The sequence below is a fragment of the Palaemon carinicauda genome, chromosome 1 (assembly GCF_036898095.1).
Source record: "Palaemon carinicauda isolate YSFRI2023 chromosome 1, ASM3689809v2, whole genome shotgun sequence".
Classification (NCBI taxonomy): Eukaryota; Metazoa; Arthropoda; class Malacostraca; order Decapoda; family Palaemonidae; genus Palaemon; species Palaemon carinicauda.
The window spans coordinates 207,655,704-207,683,483 of NC_090725.1; the positions used below are offsets into that span (position 1 = coordinate 207,655,704).

General features: G+C 42.4%; 1 long non-coding RNA gene across 1 annotated transcript in view; it reads left to right on the forward strand.

The window, feature by feature from the left end:
• LOC137653639 (uncharacterized) overlaps positions 1-27,605 on the forward strand; it is a 29,420-nt gene extending 1,815 nt beyond the window's left edge. Inside the window, exon 2 of the long non-coding RNA XR_011046531.1 lies at positions 24,201-27,605. This is a non-coding gene — a long non-coding RNA (uncharacterized lncRNA). The remainder of the gene's footprint in view (positions 1-24,200) is intronic.
• Positions 27,606-27,780: the final 175 nt, after the last annotated feature.

Consider the following 27,780-nt stretch of genomic DNA (forward strand, 5'->3'; position numbering starts at 1 on the left):
GTGGATAGGCGCTGTGATTGGCCAAACGTGTAAGACTTCATAGTGGACTAGTTTGTCTGTGGATTATAGTGGTTACAGGGCTCATTTAAGCAAATACAAGACACAGTCAACAATAACAACAGACTTAGAAAAAATCTGGGAGTAGCGTGAGTTTGATCGTCGATATATAAAGAACTAGGCATTTGCGACAGATAATATTTTACAGAAATACTACAAAAGACTTGCTTTACTCGGGAAATATAATATTATAATAGATTTCCCATAATGGATGAAACTGTAAATTTTCCATAATTTTCATTATTTTTTTAGTAAATTAATTAAATAAAATATGTACCGTATTTTAAAGCATTTGGTAAAGTTTTGGATTCAACCAAATTGGGAAATGTATTATATTAATATATTTTCCTAGTAAAGCACGTGATAACAAAACACTTCTTCTCAATACATTATTGTCGCTAATGCATACTTACAGAGAAAAAAAATATTTCAGGAATTGAAGGTCTTGACTTTTTCTAAGTTTAGTGTGTATCTTTCCATGGGCACGCAAGGTAGCTCTTGTTCGTTTGTATGTCTGTTTTCATCTTACTTGGCTCCGCCCCATTGCGTAATGTGACAATCTTTACTTGAATGCGCATTTGCTCCTCCCACTAATGTCGCTCCTCCAATCAAAATACTACTGGGTTCTTTTCAAGGGTTATTATTGGACGATTCATTGGTCTCTCAGTCTTGTTTCAAGGATCTGTTTTTCGTGCAATATAACATTGTAAACGATACTCTTTTGTTTTTTTCCCTATTTCATTATGGGAGAAACCCGTGATTGTCGTTTGTTTTCGGTTTTCAAAAGTTCCGGTTTCTATATTTTCTTCACACGTCACTTTACTGTCATGGATCCTCCGGTACGGTTGTGTGAAATATGTCGTTATTCCTATTTTGATGTGATCGGCCGATTTCATGGGAATTATAATGGAACTCCTGAAGTAGTTTTCTAAGGGAGCATTCCGTATTTCCTTTAAGTGTCCAGTGTGGTAAATGTGATTCGCCTTTACATTTTCGTGAGGATAGACATGTGTGGTATTGTACCAAATCTGAACGTATTCCAGTACTTGATGATTCAGAAGAGGGTCAACCACAACCTTCCACATCTTCATCGTCATCTTCCGTTTAAGGTAAGAAGTGATTTAACAAAATATATATATTCAAATTTACCCCTGGTTAAAGGGGGGGTCGCAGGGGGGGCGAAGACCACCCCGGTAGGGGTACAGGGCCCCTAGGTTAGGTTAGGTGGGTTTGTTAGGTTCTGTGGTGCCCTGAAAATTACTGTGGCCTTAAGGGGGGGGTCGCAGGGGGGGCGAAGCCCCCCCCCGGTAGGGGTACAGGGCCCCTAGGTTAGGTTAGGTGGGTTTGTTAGGTTCTGTGGTGCCTTGAAAATTACTTTGGCCATAAGGGGGGGTCGCAGGCGGTAGGGGTACAGGGCCCCTAGGTTAGGTTAGGTGGGTTTGTTAGGTTCTGTGGTGCCCTGAAAATTACTGTGGCTTTAAGGGGGGGTCGCTGGGGGGCCCTACCCCCCTCCCCCCGGTAGGCCTAGTTAGGGGTATGGGGGAGGGGTGCTGGAACATTAATTATTCATTTATTGCAAATATCATTCAATGCCCCAACACCCTCCCCCCCCCCCCCCTTCCCCCACCCAAAACCCCGGTTCCCAAAGGGTGTCCCCCATAATTGGTGGGATGAACTAGGGTATACATAGTAAATCTCTAAATCGGTTGGTTTGCAGTCAAAATAAACGTTAAATTCATTGAAACCACACTATTTCTGATGCAACAAATATATTTTTATTGCATTTTTCCAAATTTGGCTGAAACTAAAAATTTACCAAGCATTTTTCTATATACCCTTTTTTACACACAGTATATAAAAGGGTACAAAAGGGTACAGTACCTAACAAACCCACCTAACCTAACCTAGTAGTTCCCAGGTCGCAACCCCTAGGCGGGGGCAAGCCCCCGGACCCCCTTCCCAGGTCACAAACCTTCTCAGGTCACAACCCCTAGCCAAGGTTCTACCTACAAATATACAAAAAATATAAACGCTAAAAACAAAAACATATTTTAATAAAAAAACATTATTTATCCATTTCTAAGGGTTTGCATTGATATTGTAGGGGATTTCGGTAATTTTCAAGGGGATTCCAGTATTTACCTGACGATTCCAGTAAATCTGGGGGATTCCAGTAATTCGAGGTACCAAACACCTAGCACTTTAGGCTAGGTTACGTGGGTGTAGTTTAGATGTGAGGTATCAGTCTTTCACTCTGTTTTCCCCCACCCAAAGACCAAGTTTCCCTTGTTACACTTGAGTTGTGTATTTTTCCAGCTGTTTTTGAGGTGATTTATGTGGGTCTGTCATTCGTACATGGTATACTTTTCATGGCACCCTTGCATATAGAACACTATTTTCTGCTGGGAATCCATGATAATTGTTTCATTTAAGGGGTTAAGAAACGTAAAAATTAATGTTTTGAACGCAATAATGGTTGGAAATGGACACAAAGGGTAACCCGTTAAATATACAGTTCACATACAGTATAATGGAAGAAAAATTAGTATATCTTCTAACAAATTATATCCAATATAAACAGGACTATGTAGCACTGAATATAATAACAGCATTGCATTCAGAATATTCAAGTTAATAGGGTAAAGCGTGGAAATTGCGTGCAATATATTCAATTTAACAGGGTAAATCATGGAAGTTCCATGCAATACATTTATCATAACAGGGTAAAGCATGTAAATTTGCATGCAATATATTCAACTTAACACGGTAAAGCATGGAAATTGCTTGCAATATATTCAATTTAACAGGGTAAAGCATGGAAATTACGTGCAATATATTCAACTTAACAAGGTTAAGCATGTAAATTGCATGCAAAAAAAAGTACACCACCTAAATGTTGAATAACCATTTCATGTTCCATTCTAACCTAGAATTATGAGGGCTCCATTGGGAAATTGATTATTTCTAAGTTACCATACACCGTTTGTCCTAGGAATAGTTAACATAAGACCAAACTAGATCGGTAATTAAATCATGAACAAGGTAGTTAAGATAGTAACAATAGGTAGGTGAAGATACCAGCATGCCTGTCAAGCCCTTTTGTCTTTAGTCACTTGGTTAAAGAAGGCGTTGCTATCATGGTTATATTTTTTACCATAACTGTTGGAACTTTTACTTAGGTTTGTTATAACTGGCTTTTTTTTGAGTGTCGACTCTCACTTTAGATCAGTGGAAGTGCCCTGAAAAGTATAACAAGGGAAAATTATCTTATTCAGAAATTTTAATGTGTTTTGTTGAGTATACTTTCACAATTGATCAGTGGAAGTGCCCTGAAAGGTATAACAAGGGAAAATTGTTTTTTTCCAGGAATCTTCCTGTGTTTTTTGTTTAGTGCATTCAAACTTTTGATCTGTGGAAGTGCTGAGAAAGGTATAACGAAAGTAAATTATATTCTAAAGGAATTTTAAGGTGTTTTTGTTGAGCGCACTCACATTTGATCAGTGGAAGTACCCTGAAAGGTATAACGAGATTAAATTGTCTTTTTTTCAAGAATCTTGATGTGTTTTTGTTGAGTGCACTCACTTTTGATAAGTGGAAGAGCTGTGAAAGGTATAACGTAAGTAAATTATATTCTAAAGGAATCTTTGTGTTTTTGTTGAGTTCACTCTCACTTTTGATCAGTGGGAGTGCCCTGAAAGGTATAACGAAAGTAAATTATATTTTAAAGGAATCTTCGTGTTTTTGTCGAGTGCAATCTCAATTTTGATCAGTGGAAGTACCCTGAAAGGTATAACGAGATTAAAGTATCTTTTTCAGGAATTTTGATGTGTTTTTGTTGAGTGCACTCTCACTTTTGATGAGTGGAAGTGCTGTGAAAGGTATAATGTAAGTAAATTATATTCTAAAGGAATCTTCATGTGTTTTTGTTGAGTTCACTCACTTTTGATCAGTGGGAGTGCCCTGAAAGGTATAACGAAAGTAAATTATATCCCAAAGGAATATTCATGTGTTTTTGTCGAGTGCAATCTCCATTTTTTATCAGTGGAAGTGCTGTGAAAGGTATAACGAGATTAAATTGTCTCTTTCAGGAATCTTAATGAGTTTTTCAAGAGCCCACTCACTCTTGATCAGAAGTGGTGTCATGATAGGTATAGCAAGGAAAAATTATCTTTTTTTAGGAATGTTAATGTGTTGTGTACATTTGTGAGGTTAACTGGAACAAGAGCCCATTGCAGCAGGTCCTTCTGATCGGAGTCAAGTGACCTACTTTTTTCTGGGGCCATTCAGGAGGGCTAGTCCGTATTATTTTTTGGCTGTGAAGATGTTAGGCCATCACAACTCAGGCCATATAAAATTTAGGCCCCAGAAACCTTTAAGCCATAAGATGCTTAGGCCAAATGTACACAAAATTTTTTTATACTATATATATATATATATATATATATATATATATATATATTAACGGATTTTGAGCGAAGCAAAAATTCTATTTTTGGGTGAGGTAGCCATGTCGTCCTGATGGAAGTTCCTATTAGGTAGCTTTCTAGGGTATATTTGACTACAGTGATATTCCCAGAGAATTTTACCTTAAGGTATCCAGAATTCTAACTCCTGGAGCGAATAGCCCTAAATAATCTCACAGGGATATCGCATAATATCAGAGGACGCATTCTTGACACGGCACATAGCTATCTTCACCACGAACAGTATTAACGCTTCGAGGGGGTATAGTGACAAGAATCTGAAACGAGAATGAAAAGAGCCGCTCATAAGGCCTCTCTCCTATTCCGTTTCCAGTGTGTATCTGACGAAGGCGGCAGCGCCCTCTTTATTCCTTGTAGCGATATACGAGGTGTAACAGATACTGTACTATAGGGAGGGTCAACAGGCCCTTTTACAATAAAAGGAAGGGCGGGTCAATCAGGACGACATGGCTACCTCACCCAAAAATAGATTTTTCGCTTAGCTCAAAATCCGTTTTTTGGGCTCAGGCAATGTCGTCCTGATGGAAGTTTACCAGAGCATTACTGTATCTGTGGATTCTCAATCAGTGCGGTACTCTCAAGAAAGTATTTTCCTAGTCCGTCTAGACCTAGAGACCTATGATGTTACCGTCATACATCATTTCATCTGAGCATGAACTATGTTAGTGCTTCCTGCCCCCTACAGGGAAGAGTCGTACTAGACTCTGGAAAAAGTCTCGGAGTACATAAAAATTTATGGATGACAAATGACTAAGCTTGTATAGTGGTCTCGCCCTAAACAATATAAAGCAAAGTTTGTATAAGAGTCACCAATGTCAGAATGAATCTGTGACACCTTCCCCAATGTGACTACTCTTATATACTATTGGATAATGATTGTATCCACATAGAAACAAATTTTGCCTCTTTGCCACCAACCCGTTAGGGTACCACGTCAACCCTTCCAAGGAAGGGTTAGTGTGAGTGGATTTATGCTTGAATCAGGGAACAGTCTCGAAAGACATACCATGATAAAAATATCCATATTTTAATCTTAATGCTCAGTACATTTCTAATAAAATGAGTGTGGGCGAATAAGACACAGGGTTCACTATGAACTAGTTTATCAAAATTTAATAAACGTACATATCAGATCAAAAAATTTATAAAATGTGGATGATATGCGTAACAGCATAAAGAAAAACAGTCAACAGAAAATATTGTTTCATCTACTAGGAAACAGATTTGCCACTTCAATTGAATTATTATTAATAATGATATAGTCTGTATACTGTTTACATACACTAGCATAAAAAACGCTTGGCACAAGTGTCCGTATTATGCTATAGATTACCGACATCAATGGAATAGTTCGTAAGGACACTTTCGTGGCCTATCGCTCAGCATGTAGTAACATACCGTGACTACTCTTAATTAATCGTCCCAAATTAATTACACTGTTCCTCGCAGACTTAAAACAGAAGGTTAAAGAATTCTACCTGCTGCTACCACAGACCTCATAAGTTGCTCCACTTGCTTCGCATAGTGCATAAAGAACGCCTTGGATGACTACCAGCCGGTGTGCAAACAAGGATGTTCAAAGTCCATATAATTAAAGAAATTTTATGGAAGAGGCAACTTTCCTCGGATCATGACTAACGGGTGTACTGTCTGGATCCGTTCTGCGAATAACACGGGTGAATTTCGCCCTTAGTTATAGATAACTTTGAACCCAGGGTTTCTCTTCTGAACAGCTGTCCTCCCATAAAGTCTGAAGTTCTATGAAGATAGACCTTTAGGCACTCCACTGGACATAAAGATGCATCTTCCTTCAGAGGGCAGATTCTCTAGGGACCCCACCTGTTGGTGGGTAGCTTGTTCCTGGTATGAAACGTTGGGTCTGGAAATATATTCAGTTCTCCCTCCATGAACTGGACGTGGCCTTCCTCTCTAGAGAGAGCCACTATTTCATAACTCTGGCCCCCAAAGCGAGTACAAACAGAAATATGACTTAAATTCAAAACTTTCTAAGCACATTCCTCATTGTTCATTATTTATACACAATGAGGAATCATATCTAATGACCATGCAAAGGGTCTTTGGAAGCGCTGAAGGGCTAGTTCATTAAGAACGTCGTTAGAAAGGTCGACCTGTAAGGCATATGGTATCTGACTTGTCAAGGCAGGCTTGAACAATAGAATTGTGTTGGCTGCTAAACCTTGCTCATGAAGGTGAATGAAGAATGATAAATAGGAATCTGCCGGGATTTCTTTCGGTTTCTTCGCCTTGACAAAGGATAGCTATTTTTTCCCTGAAGCCTCATAATGTCTTCTGGTTTCCTCCAAAAGTCTAAACTGACATTTTAAACACCGAATCTTTTTCTCATCATTAAGGAGAGAAAATCATGAGATGTAGGTTCCGTGTTTTCTGTGATGGAGCGAAGACAGTCGACTTCTGTACTCGCTGAGACAGGGATGGATCCGGTAGCGGTACGAATTTTAGTCGTAGTTCCAATGCCAGAGGGAACCACATGCTATTTGGCCACTTGTGGGCCACTATTGCTGCTTTCCCCTTGAAGGATCTCAGCTTATCGAGGACCTTCAAAAGGAGGTTGTGCGGAGGGAACAGATAGATACTGGACCATCTGTTCCAGTCCAGGGACATAGCCTCCACTGCCTCCGCTAACGGATCCTCATAAGGGGACACGTAACGATCTATTTTCTTGTTGTCTTTCGTCGCAAAGAGGTCTATCTGCAGCTCTGGGACTTGACTCGAGATGAAGGAGAACGATCCTGCGTCAAGGGACCATTCTGACTCTATAGGTGTAAACCTAGATAGAGCGTCCGCTGTCACAAGAAGCGTTCGCAGTCGAGTCGGTAGTGGTCTTATTAGATCTCTTCGCGCGTTGATGCGTATTTTCTCCAGACTCCTGTTGCATCCTTAAGCTGTGCTCTTAGCACTGGATCTGTTATCGAAGCAAACTGTAGAGAGCCCAGCACTCTTTCCTGTTCGAGTCTTGATATCCATTTGGATTTCAATAGTCTCTTGACAGATCCTGCTATATCTTAATTCTTCTTACTAGGAATGGAAAACCGATGTGACTCCAAATTCCAGTGGATTCCCAACCACTGAAATTTTTGAGCTGGAGAAAGACGAGACTTTTTGATGTTGATCTTGAAGCCCAGATGTTCCAGGAACTGGATCACTATCTTAGAAGCTTGCATGCATTCTGTCCTGGATGCTGCCCACACCAGCCAGTCATCCAAGTAGGCTACTACTTGGACCCCCTTTAGGCGTAATTGATGGATGGCTGCGTTCACGAGCTTCGTGAAAATCCTTGGGACTATGTTTAGCCCGAAAGGCATGGCTCTGAAGGCGTAAAGTTTTCTATGTAACTTGAAGCCTAGGTAAGAGGAGAGGTGACGATTAACTAGAACGTGCCAAAAAGCGTCAGACAAGTCTATAGAGACAGTATATGCCCTTCTGGGCAGTAGGGTCCTTATGTGCTGAAGCGTGAGCATTCTGAACTTGTAGTTCACTATGAACTTGAGTGGCGACAGGTCTAGAATAACTCATAAGTTTTTGTGAGTCCTTCTTTGGAACACAAAACAGCCTTCCTTGGAATTTTATGGACTTAACTTTCCGGATTACTCTTTTGTCTAAGAGTTCTCAGACATATTCTTCCAGAACGGGGGATGAGTGTTGGAAGAATTGAGGAAATTGAAGTGGAGGACGGCTCCAGCTCCAACCTAGTCCATTTTTAATTAGGCTGTGGGCCCAGGGATTGAAGGTCCAGCGATCCCTAAATAGCTGTAGTCTCCCTCCTACTGGAAGTATCTTACTTCTGCTGTTGTGGACCTGAGGTCTTGCCTCCTTGACCGCGTCCTCCCCTGTATCCCCTTCCTCTTGAAGGGCGTCTAGAAGAACCTCTGGCTGTTCCTCTAGCGCTCGAACAAAAGGAAGAAGTCTGCCTTTCGAAGGCTGGGTTAAAAACTGGCGACTGTGTCGTCACTTGTTGAGGTACCAGCTGGTACGTGGTTGGGGGTTGTGCCATTATCTGAGGCACCGCGGTCACAGGAAGTTGTTGTTGTTGCTGTCGGTAGGGTTTATCCGGCCGAAAGCATGGCCTAGGCCTTTTTGTCTTCCTCTTGGGTTGGGGACCCTCATCCAGAGAAGACTTTCTCTTGAGATCTAAGCCCCACTTTTTGAGAAGGTTCCTATTCTCTGTGGCGGGCTTGTCTACTACCTCTTTAACCACTTCATTGGAAAAGAGGTCTTTACCCCAAATACGAGAGGAGATCAGTTTCCTCGGTTCGTGCCTCACCGCAGCCAAGGCGAACACGAACTCTCTACAGGCTCTCCTAGCTTTAATAAAGCTATAGAGATCCTTCGTAACTGTGGCCAGATGGGTTTTGGCCACAACCATGAACATATCCTGGATCTTGGGGTCACTTGCCATCGTTTCTAGTGTCCTTTGCAACGACGTCAATGCCGCAAGTCTTTCCTTTGTCTCTTGCTCTCTACGCAAGAGGACCTCCGACAGTTTTGGAAGTGCCTCACCAAACTGGCGTTCAGCAATATCAGCTTCCAGCTTCCCGACTGAGAAGGTAAGGTGTACGTCCTTCCAGTCTTCTTGGTCCATGGGCAAGGTCAGAGATAATGGCTTGCACTCCTCCAAGGAGGGGCATGGTTTCCCTGCCTCCACCGCCTTTAAGGCTGCCTTATATCCCTTTTCCAAGAAGGGAAAGGTTCTGGTAAGAGAGGCCACAAAGGAGGGAAGCTTCTTACTCAAGGCGGGCACCTTTGAGTTAGTGAAGCCCCTCTATTTCATCGAGCTCGCTAGTAACGTCTGAGCTTTACTATGGTAAAAAACTATGACCACCTTCGGCTCCGTCTCCGTCTCCTCCTTTGAGGCTGGCTCCTTCCTATGATGGACATAGCAGTCCGAATAAGAATCTTTGTTGGGCCAAAATTCCACTTCTTCCAGGGGTATTGCTCCCAACTTTTCTGAGATCACGACCTTCCCGGTTGTCATTGGCATGTGTTCGGCATACCTCCAAGGATTGGTATCCGAGCACAAAGGAAGATCCTTCACGCTGAGCCGCTTCTGGGGCCCACGTGATGCTGCAAGTCTACGTATCTCCAGTTTCATTGCAGCTTCCTTCTCATCATTCTTCCTTTGAATTTGTTGGATCATCTCAACTATGGAAGAAAAGAGTCCTTCCCATTTCATCTGGGATAGCAGACGATGTAGACGGAATAGGTTCTGGGTCCGGAACCGATGTAACCGACACTTCGTCGATTTCTTCTTCTACTTGAGGAGCCTGGAACAGCTCCTCCTCCTGACCTTCTCCTAGAAGGTCCTTCTCAGTAGAATCCGACACCTCCGACATCCTATCATCCAACTGGATGTCTTGAAGGGCAACTGAGACTTCAGAATCTACCTGAGGTGTTTTTCTGAAAACCCCTCACCCAGGATCGTAACGTTTCCCTGGCAGCATCCCTCGACTCCGTTGACTTAGGGTCGTCAAAAGCCTCGGTAATCAGGTTAGAACAAACTGTACAAACCTGAGGGTCCCAATAGCGGAGATCGCCTCTGGAGGCTGCGCATGCTGCGTGCCTCCTGCAATATTGATGTCCACAGAAGTTCTTACTGCGGACATTACAGAACACACTCCCACACTTCGGATGGTCCTCCTGTAAAGAGAAGAAAAATCCATGAGTATCAAGTGAAGGCTTTCACTTATATTGAGACATTTAGCTTATATAGAAAAGCTATAAAAGAAAGAAGGAAAGACACATACTTCTATATCCTGTCCAGTCAATTGCTGAAACCTCCCGAGATATTAAAACTAAGGTTAATTCTATTCTAGAATACCTTGTGTAATTTCCTAAACGGAAATTTAAGGTGTAGTTCACACCTTGAGCTAAAGTTTTAATATACGGGATAGAAAGAATACAGAAAGAACTTACTTTCTATATATTATACGGTCTCAACAAAAGGCTGTACAAGATAACATTAAGTATGATGAACTTTAGTGTTATCACAAGCTCTGAACAGTAGTTTCTGCTAATGCAGTGTGTACTACACTACTAATACAGCAACTACTGTACATCGCATGCTGTTGTGCCGGCTAGCATGCGCCGGTACGTGCCGGAGTGCGCCTGCACGTGCCGGCGGCAACTACCTCTGTATAGTTCAAAGATATACTATCTTTAACTAATAGGCGGCAGCCCACTGATTCGCGACTGTGTGCCGGCCGGCAACTACCCCTGTATAGTTCAAAGATATACTATCTTTAACTAATAGGCGGCAGCCCACTGATTCGCGACTGTGTGCCGGCCGGCAATCATTGCCAGCCGACAGCTGAAAACACTAATACCTGGCTGCTGGCCGCTAATCGTAGTGGCCAGCAGATTCGGGCTGTGTTTCCACTGCCGGCAGGCAAAAGTAATAAAACCCATGCCCGCCGACAGTAGCCAAGAACCAGAGAACCTCCACCTGCCCAGCTGTCGGCTGTTAAGTCGGTAGCCGGGTTAGGGGTGCAACACAATAGTCAGAGAAACAGTATGGATGTAAGGTTATAAGGCGGCATTGCCATACGGCCTTCCATCCAGAAAGAGTGAACTTATGGAAGGGGAGAATGTAGCATTCAGGCTTCCAAAGAATCCATACCCTGCCGGGCTCTACCGGCAGACATGGAAGGGAGACCAAGGGAGGTCTGGGGTTCACTCTGCAAAGAATAAAGGTCTCTGCCGGCCGACACGTAGTGCCAGCCGGCAGAGAGCTGAGCCTGTCAACCATCCTAACCTATACTAGGTACGGAAGTAGGACTGCGGCCAAAAGAAAATAAAAGAAAGAGAGGTGGGGAAGGGATAAGGGTACTATAGACTTCGTTCTAGCAGGAGACACACTCAGCCGTTAGGGAAGCTCATCCTAACCAAGAGTTGTCTATCAGGGAGGAAGACTGGCAATACTTGCTATCCTCCTCCCAACCAGAACAAAGTTAGGTGAAGTTATTTCACCGGGCAGCAGAGAAAACTCATTCTCCAGCCCGAGAAAAATAACAGGACAGTCTGCTAGGCCACTAGAGGAATGAATCATCTCTTACAGAATCCTTCCAACATGGACTAGGGAAGCAAAGCTTCCTGTGTCTGCCCCTAACTTAGCAAAGGAGACTCATTCTCTATGCTAGGAAGAAGCAGACTACAGACTAGAAACTCTGATGTTCTGCCCTAACCCAAAAAACCAGTCACTCTGGTTATCAGGTCAGGACAGACATATCCTAAAATAGTTATACCTGAATTATTATACAGATAAAACCACTAGGATTAAGCCGAAGGCTTACAGAGGGAGAGAGGGATTGAACTTAGCCTCCGGAAGAGAAAAGAACAATCGGGATGTGCAAAAGTATACTACTGTACCTAGAATACTAGACTAGGTAAGATGAGAATCGATTACCTAAATCACTGAAAAACACTCGTATACAATCTTGGAAAAAACATTCAACAATATCTTACATGTATAAAATATTTGCCTATAGCTTCAATAATATAACATTCGTAAAAACTTATGTCATGCATGAAAGTACTAGTGCCAGACGTCTAGGCTACGAAGCCTCGCGAAGGGCAAGATCGGTACCTCGACCCGTGTCGAAATCACTGAGCTAAAAACTGATGGTGTAATATAAGCATTCCTAGCGGAGCTAAATAGCTAAATTATTAAAGAAAAACAAACCAGGAACGTTGCTCTAAATGACCCAAAAGAGCGAGCGATAGCATCCAGGATGCCTCCGGTAGGCAACAGCTCTTGTTTACGTTAATATCACTTTTGATTTAATTCAAAACGACAAGAGCTTACATTTATACATTGTAAAGATAATACTCAACTTTCCAGAGGCAGAAGAGGCCGGAGAAGTCATCAAAATGTTGAATTAAATCCAAAATAATGAGAGAACACAAGGGAAAACACTGAGTAGTAGAGCTTCGTCAGATACACACTGGAAACGGAATAGGAGAGATGCCTTATGAGCGGCTCTTTTCATTTTCGTTTCAGATTCTTGTCACTATACCCCCTCGAAGCATTAATACTGTTCGGGGTGAAGATAGCTATGTGACGTGTCAAGAATACGTCCTCTGATATTATGCGATATCCCTGTGAGATTATTTAGGGATATTCGCTCCAGGAGTTAGAATTCTGGATACCTCAAGGTAAAATTCTCTGGGAATATCACTGTATTCAAATATACCCTAGAAAACTACCTAATAGGAACTTCCATCAGGACGACATGGCTTGAGCCCAAATATATATATGTATATGTATATATATATATATATATATATATATATATATATATATATATATATATATGCATAAATAAGGGATTATAGATTATTTAAAAGTACTACTACAAAGTTACTTCAAATTAAATGGAAAATTAAAGCAATAAAATCAATAATTTAATTTCAAAATTGCCAGTAGATCATTACTCTATAAAAGGTGACTTTTGGCAACCTGAATTTCAGAAGTCTTTAATTCTTTATTGATATAGATCCCATAAATTGATAAGATGACCTGCATGTTCTTAATATGCTTCCTTCGGTAGCGCTTTGATTACCGTATCATTTCTCAAATGGCCTTTGCTCAGTTGTGGGTTGCTTGCCTCGTAAATAAACATTATCTCATTGCTCCTCTATTCTGGAACGTCATACGTGGATATGATGTGCACGTCATTCATGTGGGTCACTATTAAAGTGTTATTACCTATCATTTATATCGTCCTTCAAACGGGTCTGTCTCCCTCCCATCTTGATCGCTCTGAAATTTGAATATACCATTTTTTAAATGTCATCAAACTTTGAACATCACTTCAGAAAAAAATTTCAAAAGATTTGCTCTTTATGTCGTACACTATTTAAGCCTTAAGATGTTTCAGCCATTTGCCAATTTGGATATTATGGTCTCAATATCTCATGGCCAAAACGACCAGGATATCCTAGGGGCCTGGATCCCTGGCCTACCCCACTTTCTCTTTCCATACTTTGATAACTTTCTTTTCTTTCCCCATCCTTAGTGGACTAGATAACTGTCTTTTGTCTTTTCCCATCTATGGCCCTGAGGTGCCACCAAAGGAAGGGATTGGACAGGCAGCCAGTTACCTCCCAACTTTGAGCTCGCACGAGACAAAGGCTAAATTAAGTTCTGTGAGTGAGTGGTCTCCTTCCCATGCCTCTGAGCACTGAATAAGAACAGTCATTAGAGGGTAGGGTACTCTGTACTACTACAGCTCTCTGTCCATTAATGGTGCCATGGATAATTTCCTTAACTTGGAACAAGACTGTTTGGATCTTGACTCATTGTCTGCCTCCCAATTGTAAGTTCCTAGATCCATTTCAGGATTTGAGCATTTGTATTTTTTTTTTTAGAAAGAACTACCCCCAGTACAATTCTAACACCATCAAGTGTGTGGAACAATAAGGCTCGGGAGTCTCATAGCCTGTAGACCTTGCCTTTTTTGCATTTCTACAGAGAAAGAGGATCAGTGTGTCAGTGGTCGTTCGTAAGAGTCCTGTGATTTTAAATTACTGTACAGTACATTGTGTGTTGTGGCTGAAATGTGGCATTTCAGCACTCTCTTGGTCTGAAACCACCTATAAATTGGAGCTTCTAGGGAAAACTTTGGATAGAGTGAATGCTCAGATGTGTTGTCAGAAATAATTTTTTTTTTACCTGATCTAAATTGATCTGGAGTCCCCAATAATTTAGTTAAACGTTTTCATGTAATAAAGAACAACGCACATCGCCTTTAGCCTTGTCTAGTCGAGCAACTTGTGGTTAGGTCAAGATATCGGGCTTTGTTTAACGACCGGGGTTCAACTTCGGACTTCAGACAAATTCACATGTGCATGTTTTCTTATTTTAAACTCAATAGTTGTTTTAATGGGCAGCCAGTTTAATTCAATTTATAAAGGAATGATCCTTTTTAGGGTGGGACACCTTTAATCAGTCTTGGTCCTCTGTTTTTTATGTTTTGTAATTTAAGTTGCATTTTGGGTAGATTGTGGTAGATGGAATTGCAATAGTCAATCCTGGTAATAACACAGTTTATAATAAGATTATTTACAGAAAGTTCATCCAAATACATCATTATAAAATCAATGTAAGAAGATATCCAGAAGTTTTAACTACATTATTTTATTGAGCATTGCGAGAAAAGTTTGTCAACAGACGCTTAGATCACGAACTTACTAGATATCAGGACCTAGTTGTTGTTTGTGTTTATTTGAATAGCACCCAAGTTTCTTGGGCTTCCATTTCTTTCCAAACACCATAAAAGCAGTTTGTTCCGTAACCGAAATACAAACCACGCTATTTACAAAGGGTTATTACTTTTAGCGTAGCTGAAATGGCGAGCCATTAGAATTTAACGAGGGTGTATTACCCCCGCGCTAGTTAGCGGGGGGGTAGGGGAGTGGTAGCTAGCTACCCCTCCTCCCCCTCACACACAGGTGAATACTCACTTTCACTTTTGGCTCGGACTGTGACAGACGTCTCTGTCTTGGTCCTCGCTTGGCAGCCATTGTCTGTTTTGTCTTTACTTAATCGCTTACTTTTCTTTTACTCAATATATATGTAAACATGTTTTCATGTTTGTATATATATTTGAGTATAGAAATAAGTAAGTTTCCTTTTCAGATGTGTGTGTGTAGTGTACGATATCTACGTGGAGGCCTCGGCAGTTAGGCCACCACGGCCTAATTTTATGGGTTGCGATCGAGTTTGACTTCGGTCTTTCTCTCTCTCTCTCTCTTGAGGTCGTTCACCCTTTTACTATGTTTTACTACGCCCTTGTAGCTTCCTTCCCGTGTGGGTGGGGTTGCTACGCCGTACATTTTGTCTCAATTAGTTTATGAATCTAATTGTAGTTGTTAATTTTTCAGCTTGTAGAACGATTCCTTTCGGGGTTTTCGTTTTTTCTTTAGTGTTCATTCATTTTTAAATTACATAATTACATAGTTACATAATTATAATTGTTATAATTCTGTTTTGGTTACAGCTCTCCTTCCGCGAGTGTAAGTGGTTGTGAGGGCACGTGCCTGTTGTGTAATTCTTGTTCCTTTTCCTCGGGATTCCTCTTCGGAGCCTTCCCGGGGGAATGAATGTGTACTAATATTATTTGTTTTATTTTTTTACAGTTACCGATCTAGTTCGTTTCTGTAATATAGCAACGGTGTGAGCTGTCTGGTTGAGTCCTGGGGATTCGGCTGTTGCTGCCTCCCCCCTTGTATTGTCGTCAGGGGCGTGTCTCCTTCTACTGGTAGTACTCCCGTGTCGACGGACAGCTCTCCAGTTCATTTTAGAACAGTCAGGAGGCTTGCCTCCTTGGGCGGATAACTTTCCTTCCGAGGGAAGTTTTTTTTCCTGTCCAGGCTTGAGCTTTTCCTCTTTTGGGGGGTTCTTCTCTTGCCTTTTTTTCGTGCGACTATGCTCTTGGTGCTGAGCGGTCGCACCTGCAGTTTCGCTCAAGGGGCTGGGCAACTGCAGGAGCTCCTCTTCGGAGGATTGCCCCTTTTAGGTCACTGGCTGACCAGTCTCTTCCACGAAGTGTTTCTCTTTCGTTCGCGAGAGAGTACACTCATAGAGACTCCTCTTCGGAGGTTTCTTCTGTTGCTGTTGCTGTTGGCCTCCCTCGCCGTAAGGCCCTCCGTCCGCCTCGTCGTAAGGGCCTCTCATCTCCCTATAAGGGTGCTTGAGGCGCCTTTTTGAATCTCCGTTTGCAGATGGACAGCAGTCTAATCTCGTCTTCCGACGGGCAACGGTCTTCCCGACGGACAACGGTCTTCCCGACGGACAGCGGTCTTCCGACGGACATCAGTCTCCCGGCGGACAACGATCCCTTCGGGGCAAAGGGTTGCCCCCACGGGGGTTCTTCCCTTGCGTGTCAGGGTTTCCCTGCGCGCCCTTCTGTTCGTCAGCGCTCTCCTGTTCGTCAGCGCTTTCAAGATGATCTTCCCTGCGGTTCCTGTTACGTGCCCTGTGCGCCCACGTTCGCCCTCGCGATCTAGAACTTCGGTTCAGGTCGGGGTCAAGGACTCTTCTTCTTTGCGCAGGCTTCCACGCGTAGCCTTCTGCTCGTCAGCGATCATCAACTCGTCAGCGATCATCAGCTCGTCAGCGATCATCAGCTCGCCAGCGATCGTCAGCTCGTCAGCGATCGTCAGCTCGTCAGCGATCATCAGCTCGCCAGCGATCTCCGGATCGCCCACGTGTGTTACAGCTGGCACGCCAACGTTCTCCAACACTTCTGAAGGAACATGGTTCGCCAGCTACTAGCTCAACTGCGGATGCTGATCGCCATCGCGCGACCCTCAACTGCAGATGCTGATCGCCATCGCGCGACCCTCAACTGCGGATGCTGATCGCCATCGCGCGACCCTCAACTGCGGATGCTGATCGCCATCGCGCGACCCTCAACTGCGGATGCGGATCGCCATCGCGCGACCCTCAACTGCGGATGCTGATCGCCATCGCGCGACCCTCAACTACGGATGCTGATCGCCATCGCGCGACCCTCAACTGCGGATGCTGATCGCCATCGCGCGACCCTCAACTGCGGATGCTGATCACCATCGCACCCTTTCACGCGATCATTCACCTGCGCATGCTGCTCGCCATCGCACAACCCTGAACGATTGCCCGCTTACGCATGCTGCTCCTCATCGCACAACCCTGAACGATCGCCCTCTTGCGGATGCTGATCACCATCGCACCCTTTCACGCGATCATTCACCTGCGCATGCTGCTCGCCATCGCACAACCCTGAACGATTGCCCGCTTACGCATGCTGCTCCTCATCGCACAACCCTGAACGATCGCCCTCTTGCGGATGCTGATCACCATCGCACCCTTTCACGCGATCATTCACCTGCGCATGCTGCTCGCCATCGCACAACCCTGAACGATTGCCCGCTTACGCATGCTGCTCCTCATCGCACAACCCTGAACGATCGCCCTCTTGCGGATGCTGATCACCATCGCACCCTTTCACGCGATCATTCACCTGCGCATGCTGCTCGCCATCGCACAACCCTGCACGATTGCCCGCTTACGCATGCTGCTCCTCATCGCACAACCCTGAACGCTCGCCCTCTTGCAGATGCTGATCACCATCGCACCCTATCACGCGATCATTCACCTACACATGCTGCTCGCCATCGCTTACCGCCAGCGATCTTCTTCCACTTACGCGGCAGCACGATCCCTCGCCGTCACGCCCATTCGCCTGCGCGCCCGCGCGATCGCTCGCCTGCGCGCCCGCGCGATCGCTCGATCGCTCGCCCGCGCGATCGCTCGCCTGCGCGCCCGCGCGATCGCTCGCCTGCGCGCCCTCGCGACCGCTCGCCTACGCGCCCGCGCGACCACTCGCCTGTGCGCCCGCGCGACCATTCGCCTTTGCGCGACCGTTCGCCCTCGCGCGACCATAGTTCGCGGCGAATTCCACAGCCGGTGGTAGCAGCAGGGACGCGTGCTCCTAGGCGGCACTCGGGATCACCTCCATCCAAGCACAGGTTGGTAGTGCAGGACGAAGACAGGTCAGTACAGCATTCTTCCCACCTTCTTTTCAGGCAGGAACCGTCGTGTCCTCTCCAAAGGATCGCCCGATCCCTTTCACCTTAGCGAGGATTTCGGACTCTGTGTCCTTGGAGCAGCAGACATGGTTTGATCCGCTGGCACGGGCGTTAATGAGGTTTATGAAACCAGCACTCACCGGCCAGGGTAACAAACCAGCGGCTGTCTCTCCTACGCTGAAGAGAAAGAGAGGAGTGGACTTCGTGGTGACTTCCCCCAGGGCGAAGTTGGTTCCCAAGAGGTCGGTCCCGAGGGTCCCCTCTCCTGCACGAGTACTCTCTCCTTCTCCCGCCCTGGAAGGATTTTTGGCGGGGGGGCTTTCCGTTGAAGATTTCTCCATCGGACAAGGGGTGACTGCTTACCTCTTCCTCTGGGACCTTACCAGGTTCTTTCCCTCCTCGGTTACGGCCCGAGGTTTGGTTCAAGGAAGCTACAGGAAGATCAAGGGTACTTTCCTCCTCTCGAGCTCAGGCACCTTGGCCTTTCGTCGTTAAGTATCTACTTGCGGACAAGCTCGATGTTGTACCATCTGGACGCACTGACTGAAGGCTTCCTTCGGGTGTCTCATCTGTGGAGGTCAACGACCTCAGACACCCTTCCATCCTTGAGAAGAGTTTTGTCTTTGCCCAAGGACAGAGACTTAAACATCTGCTGTGCGGAGTAAATCGACTTCCGGTTTCACTCCTCCAAGGCGCTTTCTTCCAGACTCTGCAGGGCTCCAGCTCCCTTTTCTTTCAACCACGTCGGCCTAAGTTATCTGCTACGACAACTGGGACAAGGTGTCCAATTGCAGTTTCCTCCTGTCAGGAACAGATGGCACGGGAGACTCCCCCGGGGGGGCATAGTCCTAAAAGGAGTTCACGAACTCTAGGATTGCAGGTTTTTTCGCTGGGAGGATGCTTAAGGTTACTCATCCGAATGACAGCTTCCCGATGCCCATTCCCGCACAATCTCTGTGAGTAGCCAAGGATATCGCGCCTGCCGTCTCTGTCAGCGAATTCAGTGTCTCTGAACCTCTATGCCATAGCATCAGCAGAGTTGCCCGGTTGGGCAGAATGATCCATACCTTAGGCGAAGGTCTTCCTTAGGATCATCGACGGCTTCACCCCCGGCCCCCTCAGTCGATCCTTTCTTGTAAGGAAGGATCTGAGAGGGGATGTCCATAGTCGACCTCTCAGCCCTGATCAAGTTTGTCGAACAAACTTCGGCCAGCGTAGACCAGCAGAATCGATCAGACTGGTAACGAGGCGACAGGACTCCTTTAACCCTGGATCGGAAGGACGGGTACTTTCAGTTTCCATTCCATCCATCTTCCAGGGTGCTCGTCGAATTCAGCCTAAACTGCAAGTATTCCTGCTTATGATGCAGTGTGGCTATCCCGCTGTGGCATAGCAGGTTTGTTTCCCCAGAGAACTCTCCCTGCCTTCCTCTTGGCCGCTCAGGTGCAGACTTCCGCCTCCTCTGCTGTTTGGAGGGCTGGTCAACTCCGGTAGGCTCGGGTTTCGACCTTCTTCAGCGCCGGGAAAAGCTTCCGAATGCTGACCATGAGTGTGGGCTCATGGTATTTTGCTTGGAGCCTTCTCTTCCTCTGCCTCAACATCTGGAGTATCTGGCCATGATATTGAGTCAACCGCCTTACCACGTTGGAAACCCCGCTTCTCGTCCGTCCAGCGAGGTTAAGCAACGTCGGTACTTGGATGGGTGACCACCTGGGGACGCCAGATTCTGTTACCACATCCTCCGAGCCTTCCTTTCGGTTCACCGTGGCAAGACTGAGGAGAGTCGCAGTACCTGTTCTCAGTCAAGCAGAGTTTTCAGCCCTACCTTGGAACGTTTCCTAGTTCTTCTTTCCTCATTGACCCGTTTATAGTCCGAACGGTCGCCTCAGGATAAGTTCCATGTGGGGCGATCCAAGTTCCGGTGGCTTCAGGCAATGTTTAACCGGACTCCCTGGCCCTATGGGACCAGCGGAACTATTAAACCTGCAATGGGTGTTGACCTATGGAGCCTCTTGATGGTAGTGGATATTCTCGTCCTTTCCCCACATTCTTGATGCGGTTCTCGGACTCGTCAAAGGAAAGGGGGGGGGGGCATGTTCCGGTCCAGGCCTATGGTCAAGACCTGAAGGATACCTCTCCATCATTCAGGCAGGCTTAAGGGCCTTAGTCTGGCCCCTCTTCAGATCCTACCGCTCCTGCCAAGTCGCCCCGTTGCGTGTCGACTTCATGCTAACCAGCAGGGGACGCATTTTCACACCTTCACATCTTGCAGTAGAGATATCGGGATGATTGAGATTCTCTCAATTCCACCATCGGCTCTCTCATTCCAGGCAGGGGAATGTTTCTCTCAGACTATCCGAGCAGAGCCTCATAGAGAGAGTGTACCTAGGGGTCTTTGACCTTGGGTAACCAGCAAGTGCTGGTCTGGGGGACCTGATCGCGACAGCTTGGAACCTCAAGCTTCCGCTAGTTTTCCCCCCAGTCTCAGACCCCGAGACTCTGGCAAGATGCATTCCGGTGATGGTGGGACAACTTCGACGCCTGCGTCTTCCCTCCTTTTTGTCTGCGGACAATGGGTCTCAACAAAACCAGGTTGTCTGTCAACCTTTCAATGGGAGAGCTCCACTGGGACTATGTGCAGAACGGTTTCTGGACCCTCTGCTTCCCCTGACGGAACTCCCGGGAGAGCTTCTCCCACGGCGCAGACTACTCAAGCAACCACACTGCGACATCTCTCCCGAACCGGGGCGTCGCTTCGGCTTCATGCCTGGAGACACTACGCTTCCTCCTCTAGAAGAGACAACCCGCTACAGTCGCGGTACGGAGGTCGCGTCATCTGCGATAGTCATCCACAGGGGTCTCCCAGGCAAAGTGAAGAGTCTAAGGTGGTTGGTGCCGTGGGAGATATACCTCTTCCCGTGAGGCCTCTTCTCCAGCAATAACGGTCTTATTGCCTTTCGGCGGGAGGAAACTCCTTTCCGCTCTTGGCAATGAAGCCTGTCGCTCAGCCTTTCCCTGACCTTCAGGCTTAAAGGAATAACTTTTTCCTGCCCGCTGGATCTATCCTCGCTCATGCGAAGCTACGATCGTCCCTGCCCTAGTCGGAGGAAGACCTCCAACTTGGAGCATGGCTCGGACTTTTAGTCCTTTAAGAGATCTTCTCAAGACCCTTTTACGACAGGCCTCGGATTGTATTCCGCCCTGGGTCTTCTGCTCACTCTGGCCACGGCCAGTGTGTAAGCAATCTTCTTGGTCTCTTACTACTCCCCCCCTTTCTAAGGAAGAGGGGAAGGCAACATTCAGGCTCGCTCCTGAGTTGTTGGCTAGACTCAGAATCTGAGGGTCCCGACCCTTCGGTCCGATTCATTCAAGATTTTGAGTCTCCATTCTGTGTCTGATGTCCCAAGACCTTCTCTTTCTTGCCAGTACAGGAATCGAGAGGTTAGCGCTGGGAACAGCTGCAGTTTGGCCTCAGTTGCAGCCGATTTGGGAACACAAGGAGGACATGGGGGGAGAGTCACCAGTATACCTCTTCAGCCCGGACTCAAGGACATTCATCTCGACCTGTCTTCAGACCCTCCCCCGTCACGTCGCCCTACAGCACGATGTTGGATACATCGCAACGTCCCTCGCCTTCGAGTAATACTACTCTGTGACGCAGGTGCTACAAGCTGGAGTCTGGAAGCGTCTGATGACCTTCGCAGCCCGCTTCCTGCAGGGCGTGACCCACAGGAGTCTCGATACGTTTTCTATCGCTCTGTGGTGGCTACACAACAGCTGGTCTAACCTCAGGCTCCCTTTTGGACAGGTAGCAGAAGGTTGAGGGCATTGTTGTCAGGTTTTAGTCTGCATGAACGAAAGAAGTATGTCTGGCCCTTACTTCTTTCTTCATCATCCCCTCTACGGGGAAGCAGCATCCTGGTCTCTGCATAGCTGACCTCGAACCTCTGCAGGTAAACCATGCTTCCTTGTGTTCCGAGTATTGAGTCAATACTGTCGCGTCCCCCATACCCTGACGAGGTGGTATTGGGAACGTCTTAACCCAGAGTTCCTTCTGGAACTCCAGGTCAACTGCCTAAGACGGGTCACACTTCTTCCTTCACACACAAGCTTACGTAGGCCACATGGTTCCTTGCGGTGCAAGGAACTTGTGAGGTGCAGGGACTCCTTTTCTCGAGTGCGACTCACTCGGATTCTGAGTCCCCGGGTAAAGCCAAAGCCAGTATGGCTGGGGACTTTCCACCCTTCCTAAGGGATAAGTCACCCTTTGTAAATAGCGTGGTTTGTATTTCGGTTACGGAACAAATGACAAATTCGAAGATAATTTGTATTTTTCCTAACCATACAAACCTTAGCTATTTACACATATTTGCCCGCCAGCCCTGTCCCCCAAGACAAGTCCTACCTCTAAGTGAAAGTGAGTATTCACCTGTGTGTGAGGGGGAGGAGGGGTAGCTAGCTACCACTCCCCTACCCCCCCGCTAACTAGCGCGGGGGTAATACACCCTCGTTAAATTCTAATGGCTCGCCATTTCAGCTACGCTAAAAGTAATAACCCTTTGTAAATAGCTAAGGTTTGTATGGTTAGGAAAAATACAAATTATCTTCGAATTTGTCATTTTATTTTCATTTACTTTTAGTTGTTTGTCATTCATTCCCTAACACTGGTAATAATTTTTGTTTGGGGTTTCAGCAGTAAAATTTTTATCATTTGTAGAGAAGTAAAATTTTTTACCCTCTGCAAGTTGTTTAAACATCACTTCATGCCTCTGTAGTACTTTTGATAGACCGATAGTATAAGAATAAGATTGGTCCCAGTACACTCCCCTGGGGTATCCCTCTGTTTATTGGTTCATGTGATAAGAGTTTTCAAATTGTATACAGTAGTTTTTATCTTTCAAGTAGTCTTTTAGTTATTCAAATCCTTGTTCTACAGTAACGATAGGCCTTAAATTATTTATAAGTTCATTCACAATTGTATCAAAAGCAGGACTAAGATCAAATGATATCAGATTACGACATATGTTTTCAGCCATCCTTTCCAGCATATCATTTACAACAGAAAAAAGTAGCTGTCTCCATAGGGTATAATTTTCTGCAAACAAACTGGTTATTTGCCTAAGTTTCTATTTCTTTCAAGTGACTAATCAGTTGTTCAAGAAGTACATATTCTGGTTCTTTTGGAATAAATGTTATATTCGAAATAGGTTTATAGGAACTTAATTCCTGATAATCTAGAGTACCCTTTAGGACGACTTGATAGGTTTGTAAAAGGTTGAGTTGTATGCAGGTTTCCGATTTATAATTCAAAAGTAATATTCCAGCTCTTGGAGAGCATAATTAAGAGTTACCATAACTATCTGGAATATAAATAAATTACGCAATTAAAAGAGTATTTTAGCAAATGAGCTGGGTGCAGCAGACAAAATATATTTCCTTAACTTTCAAACTTTAGTTGGAGTTGGAGATGAAATTGAAATGCTTATAAGTTAATAATACTTGAATTATAATCAAAACCAGTGTAATTATTCTATCTCTAAATACGTATATTAAGTAAGAACCTGCATATACGCAGTGAATTTAGTTAGTCTCAGATTTATGCCGCCATTACTCGTCACGAAGACAAATAAATATTGCAAAGGTAACTCTACCATAGTTTACCCGTCTCTTAATAACCGAAAACGGAAAGGATACTATAAGTAAGAAAATGTACTTATTTATATTTTAGGGCTAGCTATACTATATAAGTAAAACCAAAATACAAAGAAATTTTAAGAAAAAATCTCAAAGAATTTTGTAGTAAAGTATTTTCTTGTTTGAACTTAGGATTTAATACTTTTCTGTTTTACTATGTATACTTTCAATTATTATATTTTCTGTTATAAGTGTCATGAACAGGTTCAATTTGTCATTATTTCCTCTATTATGTTTAATGATAGAATATTTTACATTATAGTTTATCATGCAGGATATTTTACTATATATGCACAGTAAATATTTGAATAAGACTTCATATATCTGTACAATTAACATTTCTTATTTATTTTACAGGCTAGAATCGTCAAAAAAGAATATAACAGGAAATTAAACCATAGAGTCTCAACTGAATCAGCCAGTCTACTATCAAACTTCTCTGGAGTACCAGATTAACTTTGAAAAACATCAGCGCAGTACTACAAATATCTTGAAATCCTAATCAACCAGATTCTTGGGTTATAGGTTACGATGGTCTCTCTATCTCTTAGGTTCAATATTAATAGCTAACTAAATGTTAAAACAGACGAGTAAATTTATAGTAAATAACTAATGTGAATATTTGTAAAGACAATATTACCAAACTAAAGATTGGAAAAGAGTATATTTATAGTAAATAACTAATGTATATATTTGTAACGAAATTATTACCAGATTATTTCAAGTTTATCAAACTATTTCTGGAGGCTTTGAATTCAATTGCTAAAGCTATTAACTTTTACTCAATCTATTAGCAAGTATTTTATTCACTCTTAATCTTCATGAAGCCAGTGGTTATAAAACTATTTTAGTTAGGTTTAATTGTGCATTTTTACGTCGAAAATTTATTCTATTTTTTTCTAGTAAATTCTTGACAACTAAAATTTAACTTGAAAATTAGATCTAGATTAGTATCTATGCACTTGTTTGACTTTCTAATTGAAATTCAGATTGATTTTTCCTAATTATTTGATATTAAGTTCAATCATTTGTTTAGTTGTGTGAAAAGAAGTTGGTGAATATGGATATACCAAATGATAACGAATTTCTTTTATCTCTCCAAATAATTAGCATGAATTGTTGTAGGTAATGTTAAATTAGTTGGTATTATATTATGTATTATTGTAAATATTTTTTTTTAAAATAAGGAAATTGAACATTAACCAATTAAGACCAACAAATGTAAATGAGGAAGGACTTTGTCCTTAGAAATCTGCTGCTCATTTATTTTATTTTTTATCAATCTTCATTAATGTGATGTTGAATGAAATTTTAATTAACTTTGGACATCTTAATATATTTCTTGGTCGTATCATTTTTAGAATTGTGTTAAGTTCTGTAAACAAGTTATTTGAATGTGTGACTAAAGGGAAAATTATATTAGTCCTCTGATTAGCAATTGAATCAAATTTGTACTACAATCAATACATTAAAATGCACATTAAAGTACATTAATTGCATGTGAATATAACCAACAACTAATTATTTCAACTTAATATCATTTCATCTGTGTTTACCATTTCATCTCTCGTCTTTCAAGACTCAGATCTATTTATTAGCAACTATCATTAAATTTTCTTTTACACAACGTCTAGGCCTATGTTCTCTTAAAATGTATAAGCAGATTTGATAGTGGCTATTTAAGAAAATATCTGGCTCCAATTAGCCATATCTTGCCAGTGCTATTCAATCATTTTTGGTGGGTTGTGGGTTGAGGCGAATAGCTTATCATATTCTTCTAATAAACACGTATAACTAGCCTGTTCCTATGATAAATATACTACAGTAAAAAATACTAATTGATGATTCTGCTAAAAAAAAAATACTAATTGATGATTCTGGCTAAAAAAAAGAATACTAATTGATGATTCTGGCAAAAAAAAAAAAATACTAATTGATGATTCTGGCTAAAAAAGTACTAATTGATGATTCTGGCTAAAAAAAAAAAGTACTAATTGATGATTCTGGCTAAGAAAAAATACTAATTGATGATTCTGGCTAAAAAAAAAAAAAAAATAGTAATTGATGATTCTGGCTGCTTAAAATAAGTCATCTTCCATCTTGCAATAGTGAAAGATATTCTGCTTAATCTAAAATTTCATATAAAACCCCAGAACTATAATTAATTTTTCATCTCAATTAACCAAAGGGAGAACTAAGTTTACTTTGTAAATATTTGTTTTTTATTTTGTTAAAAAGGTTTACACATTGTGTAAGTAACTAATCAATTTTTTTTTGTTACGAAAGGCAAGAAAAGTCATGAATAGGATAATCTAGAATATTTGTGAAGGAAATAATTTAGTTTAATGTCTTACACAATATTGCTAAGCATTAGAAGGCTAATATAACTCTCTCTCTCTCTCTCTCTCTCTCTCTCTCTCTCTCTCTCTCTCTCTCTCTCTCTCTCTCTCTCTCTCTCTCTCTCTAGCATGGAATCAAGGTTATATTCACAATAAAAATCACACCAGTTTCAAAATAAGTTTAGATTGTTTGGAAAAGTCTTTTTTTAAAGAGGTTTGTAAATCTAATCTCAAAACTTAATAGCAAATGTTTTAGTAATTTTTTTTTAAATCATGTTCCCAAAACATCAATGTTTTAATTATTCTGGTCACGTATAACATTCCAAATGCTTGTTTGCAGTAGTAGATCCTGTTTAGTTATTTTCTCTTTCCAATCAAGTGAACAGCCATTTGCTTCAAAACATTAAAATGACAAAATTGTTATTAAAAGGATAAGAATCTTATGTCTACTGGTTTTAAGCTTTGCATATTCTTTATACAAAAGATGTAACTTAACTACCTCCTAGTCTAGTCTGGAGTTTAGCCTATATATCTAATATTTGTGGCTTGGGGCATTATACAAATTAAATTTATATAAAAATGCTTTATGAAAGGCATATTAATTCAATTTTAGTTTCAATGTAGCATTTATTTTTGTATGATAGCTTTAAGAGAAGGAAACCTTCAATGAAGTAGTTTTAAATCAACATTGACGGAATATTTGTTAAAGTAAATATTCTAAGATTGGTTCTTATGTAAAACTTAGATTATTCATGAAAGGCTTAAAGGAGTAGTTATACCTTATGAAAGAGTTGAGATTAATATTTTATATAGAATGCTCAGATACATATGGTTCTTTATACGTAGGCTAAACATAAAAGGGATATAGGAAAGAAGGAATTGCAGTAAGGAAATGCATCGTAGGAAAAAAATAATGGGGTGTTAATCAATTACTTAGGACAATAGGAGGAGTAATTATAGAAGCTAGAAATATAAGTTTAAAACAATTTTGGTGAATGCATGCAAGATTCCTTTCATCATAGCATTTTAAAGTTAGTACTTTTAAGATAACATTTGTGGTTGAAATTTTCAATTGTAATATAGATTGTATATCTTAAACCTATCAACAATTATTTTATGGGTAAAATAGACTTTCAAAGATAACTTCATACAAGGAGGATATGAATTAAATTTTATCAATTATTTAGAACCATTGGATTAGAGTGTAGCGTTGTGGTTGAAATTTACAATTGTAATAAACATAGATTGTATCTTTTAGACCTATTAAGTTATTTGTGGGTAAAATATATTTACAAAACTAATAAAAACTTCATGTAAGTATAGTTGAGAAATATAATTATGGATTTTTCACATTTAACTAGCAAAACAGATATCAGATGCTTAAAACCAGTTGCTCGTTATATACAATAAAATACTAATTTTGTCATTTTTTTTTTATTAGATACAAATATTAATAATTAAAACTTATTTGAAACGTGAGATGCTTGTATAACTCATAACTGTACATTGGTTAGAATGATTATTTCAAATTTATTGTAAATGGCAGACGTTACTCAATAATGTCAATTGCATATGAAAAATTGGTATAGGCGAAAATA